Source organism: Primulina eburnea, chromosome 10, assembly GCF_022965805.1.
Source record: "Primulina eburnea isolate SZY01 chromosome 10, ASM2296580v1, whole genome shotgun sequence".
NCBI lineage: Eukaryota > Viridiplantae > Streptophyta > Magnoliopsida > Lamiales > Gesneriaceae > Primulina > Primulina eburnea.
The window spans coordinates 13,998,435-14,005,516 of record NC_133110.1 but is presented as its reverse complement, the minus strand read 5'-3'; the positions used below and the strand labels follow the sequence as shown (position 1 = coordinate 14,005,516).

The window sequence follows — 7,082 nt, the reverse complement described above, 5'->3', positions numbered from 1 at the left end:
GATAAATATAGCGACGGATTTTACGAAACCGTCGCTAAATATAGCGACGGGTTTTTAAAACCATCTCTTATATTAACGACGGGTTTGTATAAACCGTCGCTTAATATTAACGAAGGTTTCTTAAAACTGTCGCAAAAATAGCGACGGTCTTCTTCCAAAGACGGGAGTTGAAAATTCGTCGCTTCTAGAATGCGACGCAGCCTCCGGTGACGGATCGCGAAACCGTCGCCTTACCCTTTTCATTATCTAAATAATAATTCCAAACTATAACAAAAGAATCATTAATATTTTCAATATTAATCTTCATAGTTTAATCTAAAAATTACTGAAACTATAATCAAATAATTGCATGCACAATGATATTAATATTATTAAACATTAAGAGACATTAAGTAATTAAATTTAATGTCATTATCTAATTTTTATGTAACAAAAATCAGCTCAAACAAATGATAAAATATTATATTTTTTTAATAAAAAATATCACCAAAGCCTATTTTTATAAAATTTGTGGTTCGTCTATAATTATCATATGCTAATAAATATTTCTTTATGTTTATAAACCAATTTAATCTTTTAAAATATGATATCATGTCTAACAATTTCATAAATTTGAAATAATAAAATACTATCATATTTAAGTAATTATTCTAGTTAATTATAATAAAATCATATAAAAATTATTTATAAATTTTTTAATATAATATCAAGATTTTGTTTTTTTATTTCTGTGATATCATAATTTTGTGTGTTGTGTGTGTATTTGTATACTCAATCAGGATTAGGTCTCTTGTGAGACGATCTCACGAATCTTTATCTGTGAGACGGGTCAACCCTACCGATATTAACAATAAAAAATAATACTCTTAGTTAGCATAAAAAGTAATATTTTTCATGAAAGATCTAAATAAGAGATCCATCTAACAAAATACGATTCATGATATCGTCTCACATAAGTTTTTGCACTCAATCCGGAAGCCAATTTGTATGATTGAATTTTAGTTAATTTAGAATAATTTTTTTTCCACAATATAAAATACTTTTCATCAAATCAAGATTCTCTGCATTGGTGTCTCCTTTAAACCCTAAGCCTTCACCGCTTTCCACAGGTGAGTCTTCTGTGCTTAATAATTATTTTGAATTTGGTGTAAATACGAAAGAAATCCGTTGTTTTTTTCTGCACCGATAATCTTCGCTGTTTCACGGTTAAATTATTTCAACTCAAGATTTTTGTTAGCCCTTTATGTTTTCCGTAGTGGTTTTTGCCTTTCTGAAGTGCGTAAATTGATTTTAAATTTCTGTGAATTTTTTTTTCTAGCATAAAGATGTCGTCTTTAAGGAATGCTATTCCAAGAAAAGCTCACAAGGAGCGCGCTCAGCCGTAAGTGTGATTATTTTTTGGGGCCATTAATTTCTTTATTGCCCGTTTTGAAATATTTTGACGTATATTTCCGGTTCACTCAATTGATGATTTGTTGTGTGTACCAGGCATTTGAGAAGGAAATTTGGGCTGCTCGAAAAACATAAAGATTATGTCATTCGTGCACGAGCCTATCACCAGAAGGAGCAGACTTTACTGGTAATTTCTCCTACCCTGCGTCTTGTTGGTTTTGGTAGCATTTTATGAACGAAATTTGGCGAGTTCTTATTTTATGGTAAGTCGCTTCTGCGTGTTTATAACAGAAACTTATGGAAAAAGCAGCATTGAGGAACCCAGATGAATTTTACTTCAAGATGATTAAAACAAAAACTGTTTGCGGAGTCCATAAACTTGAGTAAGCTGGAAAATTTTTATTTTTATGAGGTTATCTGTTCTCTTTTGAGGATATTTATTTGATTGTAATTTGAATATTAGCTGTTGAATGTGGATTTTGTAAAGGAGCCAGGCTAATAAGTACACTAACGAAGAGCTGGTGTTGATGAAGACCCAAGACATTGGATATATTTTGCAGAAGGTTCAAACTGAAAAAAAGGTTTTATTTTAGAGTTTCTGGTTTTTTGGGTTTCGGATTCTCGAGATAGCTGTCATGCAGGTTCTTTATTCTGAAATTTAACTTTTTAGATGCATAAAATTGAAAGACTTAATGGTATGCTGCATTCTCTTGACAATCAGTCATCATCCAAACATGTTTATTATGCCGACAACAGGTGAGTGATCAAGCCCTTTTTCTGCTGATTCTTGATAGTTTTCATACCCATTTTTTAGAGTAGTCAATTTCATGTTATAACAGTTATGTCACCACCAAAGTTTATTCTTTTCTCATTATTAGATATGGTCGCTTCTGATAGCTCAATTAATTTATTTTTTCAAAGTCATTTTATTCCCTTCTGGTTTAGAAAGAACGTCTAATATGTAATCTAGGCAATTAAGATAAAACTATCCGAAGGCCAATTTCAAAAGTTCAATGACCAAGGGGCAATGAGAATGTCTTCTCTGGAACTTCTGTTTGAATCACTTGAATTCCATTTTTACCCTTGTGTGTCTGAAAATGACTGATATTTTTTTCATCCAAGACAGTGATTTGGTGGTAATGTACTGACCACACAAAGTATTAATGCATAAAATGGTGCAGGGCAAATATTGCTCAGTAGTATAGCATTTTGAGCTTAGTAGATAGTTTTGTGTTTCATGAAGTATGTTGGCTGGCTGTTGATTCTCTTTCTAGGTAGGAGGCAAGAGAAGTTCGCAAAAAAGTTTCAGAACAAGGGAACCCATCATCTTTTAAAGACTTGCCTAAAGTTATTTTGATGTACTGAAAGCTATTTTTTTTAGTCAATTGCCTCCTACGAAATTGGATTGACAGGTTGATAATCTGTTTCTACTTGCCTCCCCACAATTAAGATCCATACCGAGTACCGAATGATATTGCAAAAACGAAGTGGACTACAAATTTTCATTGACAATCAGAAATAATTTGCTTTAGTCTACCTGTCCTCACAGCCCTTTCATTTGTCTCTACACCACCCATATTTACCCCCTTTAAGTTATCAATACCTCACTTGTTGATTGAATATGGTGATATTTGGCGCCTTGTCATAATATCTTATTTTTCTTATTGAATTTAGTTTTCAATTTCTACTTCTTTGGTATTCCCTGCTATTGTTCGAGTTTTCTCTTCAAAAACTTTTTTGGATTTGTTGGTCACAAATATATACCAATTGGGAATATCAATCGCATGCTATGTTAGTTAATTATAATTCCATTTATGCGTGCATGATAAATATTTATGGCCGTGTGTCCTTTTTGGATATTCGGTAACTATATCTTTTTCATTATTTATAATATTATATTATAATTTTATATAATATAACAATTTTCAGTCAGACCATAAATTCAACATGTGTTTTTCGATTCGATCATCGGTCCTAGGTGAAATGGAGGCCAAAACAAGAAACGCTCTTTCGAGAGTCAATTTGGCACATCGCACCGTAAATTCTCGTACGACCTCAAAAATGATCCGAATCACAAACTGTCAAAAACATGACCTTCCTAACTCAATGAGGCATTGTCCAGTCCAAGGCCATAGGCTAAAAGCAGACCGAGAACTCGAACGAGCCTCCGAACCGACACAACAACTTGCTGTAATTTTCCAGCAGCTGTACCATCGCGTATCTTGTGTTGTTTTCGAAACTACCGGCCATTGGGGCGTGAACCACCGACCAGAGACACTTACCAACATCCCAAGGAATGATTTGAACCATGGCTAAGGGCCATAGGCCAACCAAGATCCACACCAAACCAACCAAAGCCGAACTCCTGTGCTGTCAAAAACCGAAAGCCGAGAGGGGAGGGGGCTGTTCTTGTTTTTAAATTGAAAACCGATGAGCCATGGACCAAGCCACCAAAAGGGCGACTTAGCCTCGTCTTAGACATGCTAGGGGAGTGATCCAACCATGGATATAGGCCCCTAGGGCAGCCATGATCAGATCCTTACCCTTGGACAACAAAACTGAATTTTTGAAGCTCAATATGACACTCATGGGGGATGTGCTGTCATTGACGAATTCTAGTGTGTATGGGGCTGGAACCAACGTTCTATCATGACCCTAACATGTCCTAGTACATGTTCATATGCAGCTTTGAGCCCCTGGAATGAGCCATCCCTGAAATCGAAACAAAACATACCAATCGTGAAGCATGGTAGCACCGAAAATCTGTGCAGAATTATTCCTTGTTCTAGTTGCTTAAAATTTCGGTTTTGCTCATTAAAACATGATCATGTACTGAAAAATAATTGATAATAGGACTTGATTTAGGTTTGAAATAAATCTAGACATGCCTGGTTTCGTTTCGAAAGAAAACGAACGAAACGACGACGACGCGGCACGGAGGAGTGGAACGCTTCTTTCCTTTCTTTCTTGCTCTCGGTTTCTTCCCTCTTTTAGCTATGAGTCCCACGGTTTTTAACACTGAAAATGGCTCTCACTTTCGGTCATGGGGGAGGGGAATAAGTGGTTAGGGGAGTGAGGGCGATGGGTGCAAAATATAAGGGAGAAATCAAGACCAAGTCTCCCTCTTTTGAATTTTGAATTGTAGTTTGATATCAAGTGAATTTATGGATGTATCTAGAAAGTGGTGACCGAATTTTTGCATGCTAGTCTAGGTTAAAATGAGGTTGATTAATAATTTAATGGTGCTCCCAAACAAAAAGAATTATCCTCCTAATTAAATACCAAGAAGGGGTCAAAGGTGATGAGTTGGCAATTGAATCTTCTAGTAACTATGGGGCCGAAATTTTCACAATTTAATGGAGGGGAATTCTTTTCTAACTAGTAAATTTATAATCCTTAAAAGCCTCACTAATCCTTAATTAATTTAGTGAATTAATCCTTTAATTATTGGAACTTAAATGAACTTATTCCCTACTCACCTCAAGTAATTAAAATAAATCCTCAAACATTCTTACTAATTTAAATGAACTTACTTGCTAGCTAAATTAACTTCTGAAAATATTTATTGAATCTTAAATTCTACCTCAAAGCTCCAACTCCAGTCCGGCCTCACTGAAATAACTGAAAAATCAAACTACTGCATGAAATAATAAAATAATTAACTTCAAAGAAATGCATTGAAATAATAATGCAATGAAGTCAATTTAATTCAAAATACTAGAATTATGCATAGCTTATACGTAGACTGATTTACGGGTTATTCAATCCTTCCCCCCTTAAAAGAAATTTCGTCCTCAAAATTAAAACTCACCGAATAACTCGGCGTAACGATCTCTCATTTTCGGTTCAGACTCCCATGTAGCTTCCTCCTCTGAATGGTTGAGCCATTTGACTTTGACTCGCTGAACCAGCTTGTTCCGAAGTTTCTTCTCCTGTCTGTCTAAGATTCTCCTCATAAGACAAGTTCGGAGTAAGCTGCAACGACTCGAAATTCAGCACATGCGAGGGATTTGCCATATACTTCCTTAGCATGGAGACGTGGAACACATTGTGTACTCCGGCCAGATTCGACGGAAGAGCCACACGATAAGCTAGCGTCCCAACTCTGTCAAGGATCTCAAAGGGTCCAATGAATCTCGGACTGAGCTTCCCTTTCTTCCCAAATCTCATGACACCCTTCATAGGTGCCACTTTCACAAAAACATGGTCGCCCACTGCGAACTCTAGGTCTCTCCTTCTCTGATCTGCATAGCTTTTCTGTCGACTCTGAGCAGTCCTCATCCGATCACGGATCTTGACTCCTACATCTGCAGCCTGCTGAACAATTTCTGGACCCAACTATGCTCTCTCTCCTACTTCATCCCAATGAACAGGAGATCTACACTTACGGCCATACAAAGCTTCATACGGTGCCATACCAATAGAAGACTGGAAGCTGTTGTTATAGGTGAACTCTATCAATGGCAAGTTAGACTCCCAACTCCCAGAGAAATCAATGACGCAAGCACGGAGAAGATCCTCCAAAATCTGAATGACTCGCTCTAACTGTCCATCTGTCTGCGGATGGAAAGCTATGCTAAACAGCAGCTTCGTACCCATGATCGAATGTAAACTCTTCCAAAAGGAGGAAGTGAATTTAGGATCTCTGTCAGATACGATCGAAACTGGAACACCATGAAGTCGGACTATCTCCCGGTTATACAACTCTGCATACTGAACCATGGTGAAAGTCGTCTTAATAGGCAAGAAGTGCGCTGATTTGGTAAGACGATCTACAATCACCCAAATAGCATTCGATCCCCTGGTTGACTTCGGCAATCCAATCACAAAATCCATGGTAATGTTCTCCCACTTCCACTCGGGGATAGGAAGAGGCTTGAGCAAACCTGCTGGTCTCTGATGTTCGGCCTTCACTAACTGGCAAGTCAGACACTCGGATACAAATCGTCTGATGTCCTTCTTCATTCCTGGCCACCAATACAACAACTGCAGATCTTTGTACATCTTCGTACTCCCAGGGTGAATGGAGTACAGGGACATGTGGGCCTCTGATAGAATATCTGCTCGAATAGAACCACTACTAGGAACCCACATCCTGTCTCGGTATCTCACAATACCATCACTGACTGTATACAAGACACTGCCCTTGGCTTCATCTCTCTTCTTCCACTGTGCCAATTGCTCATCTGCTGACTGACCGCTGCGAATACGGTCCATAAGGGAAGACTGAATGGTCAAGGTAGATATACGAGGAACTCTACCTCGAGGATAAGTCTCAAGATCAAACCTCTGCATCTCAAGCTGAAGAGGTCTCTGAATCGTCGAATGAGCCATCACTGCGACTTTTCTGCTCAATGCATCCGCAACTACATTAGCTTTACCCGGGTGGTAGCTAATGTCACAGTCGTAGTCTTTCACAAGCTCCAACCAACGTCTCTGACGCATGTTCAGCTCCTTCTGCGTAAAGAAATACTTGAGGCTCTTGTGGTCGGTAAAGATCTGGCACTTTTCTCCATACAGATAATGCCTCCAAATCTTCAAGGCAAAAACTACGGCTGCCAACTCTAGATCATGAGTATGGTAATTCTTCTCGTGGATTTTCAGCTGTCGAGAAGCATACGCTATCACTCTCCCATGCTGCATCAAAACTGCACCTAAACCGAGCTTCGAAGCATCCGTATAAAGGACAA

The 7,082-nt window shown here is 37.8% G+C and overlaps 1 long non-coding RNA gene across 1 annotated transcript; it reads left to right on the top strand.

Annotated features, from left to right (window-relative positions):
• The first annotated feature begins 1,005 nt into the window (after positions 1–1,005).
• Positions 1,006–1,732, top strand: LOC140803528 (uncharacterized). The gene is made up of 4 exons (XR_012111896.1): positions 1,006–1,109; positions 1,319–1,381; positions 1,489–1,579; positions 1,684–1,732. It is a non-coding gene; the product is annotated as an uncharacterized lncRNA (long non-coding RNA).
• The last annotated feature ends 5,350 nt before the right edge of the window (positions 1,733–7,082 follow it).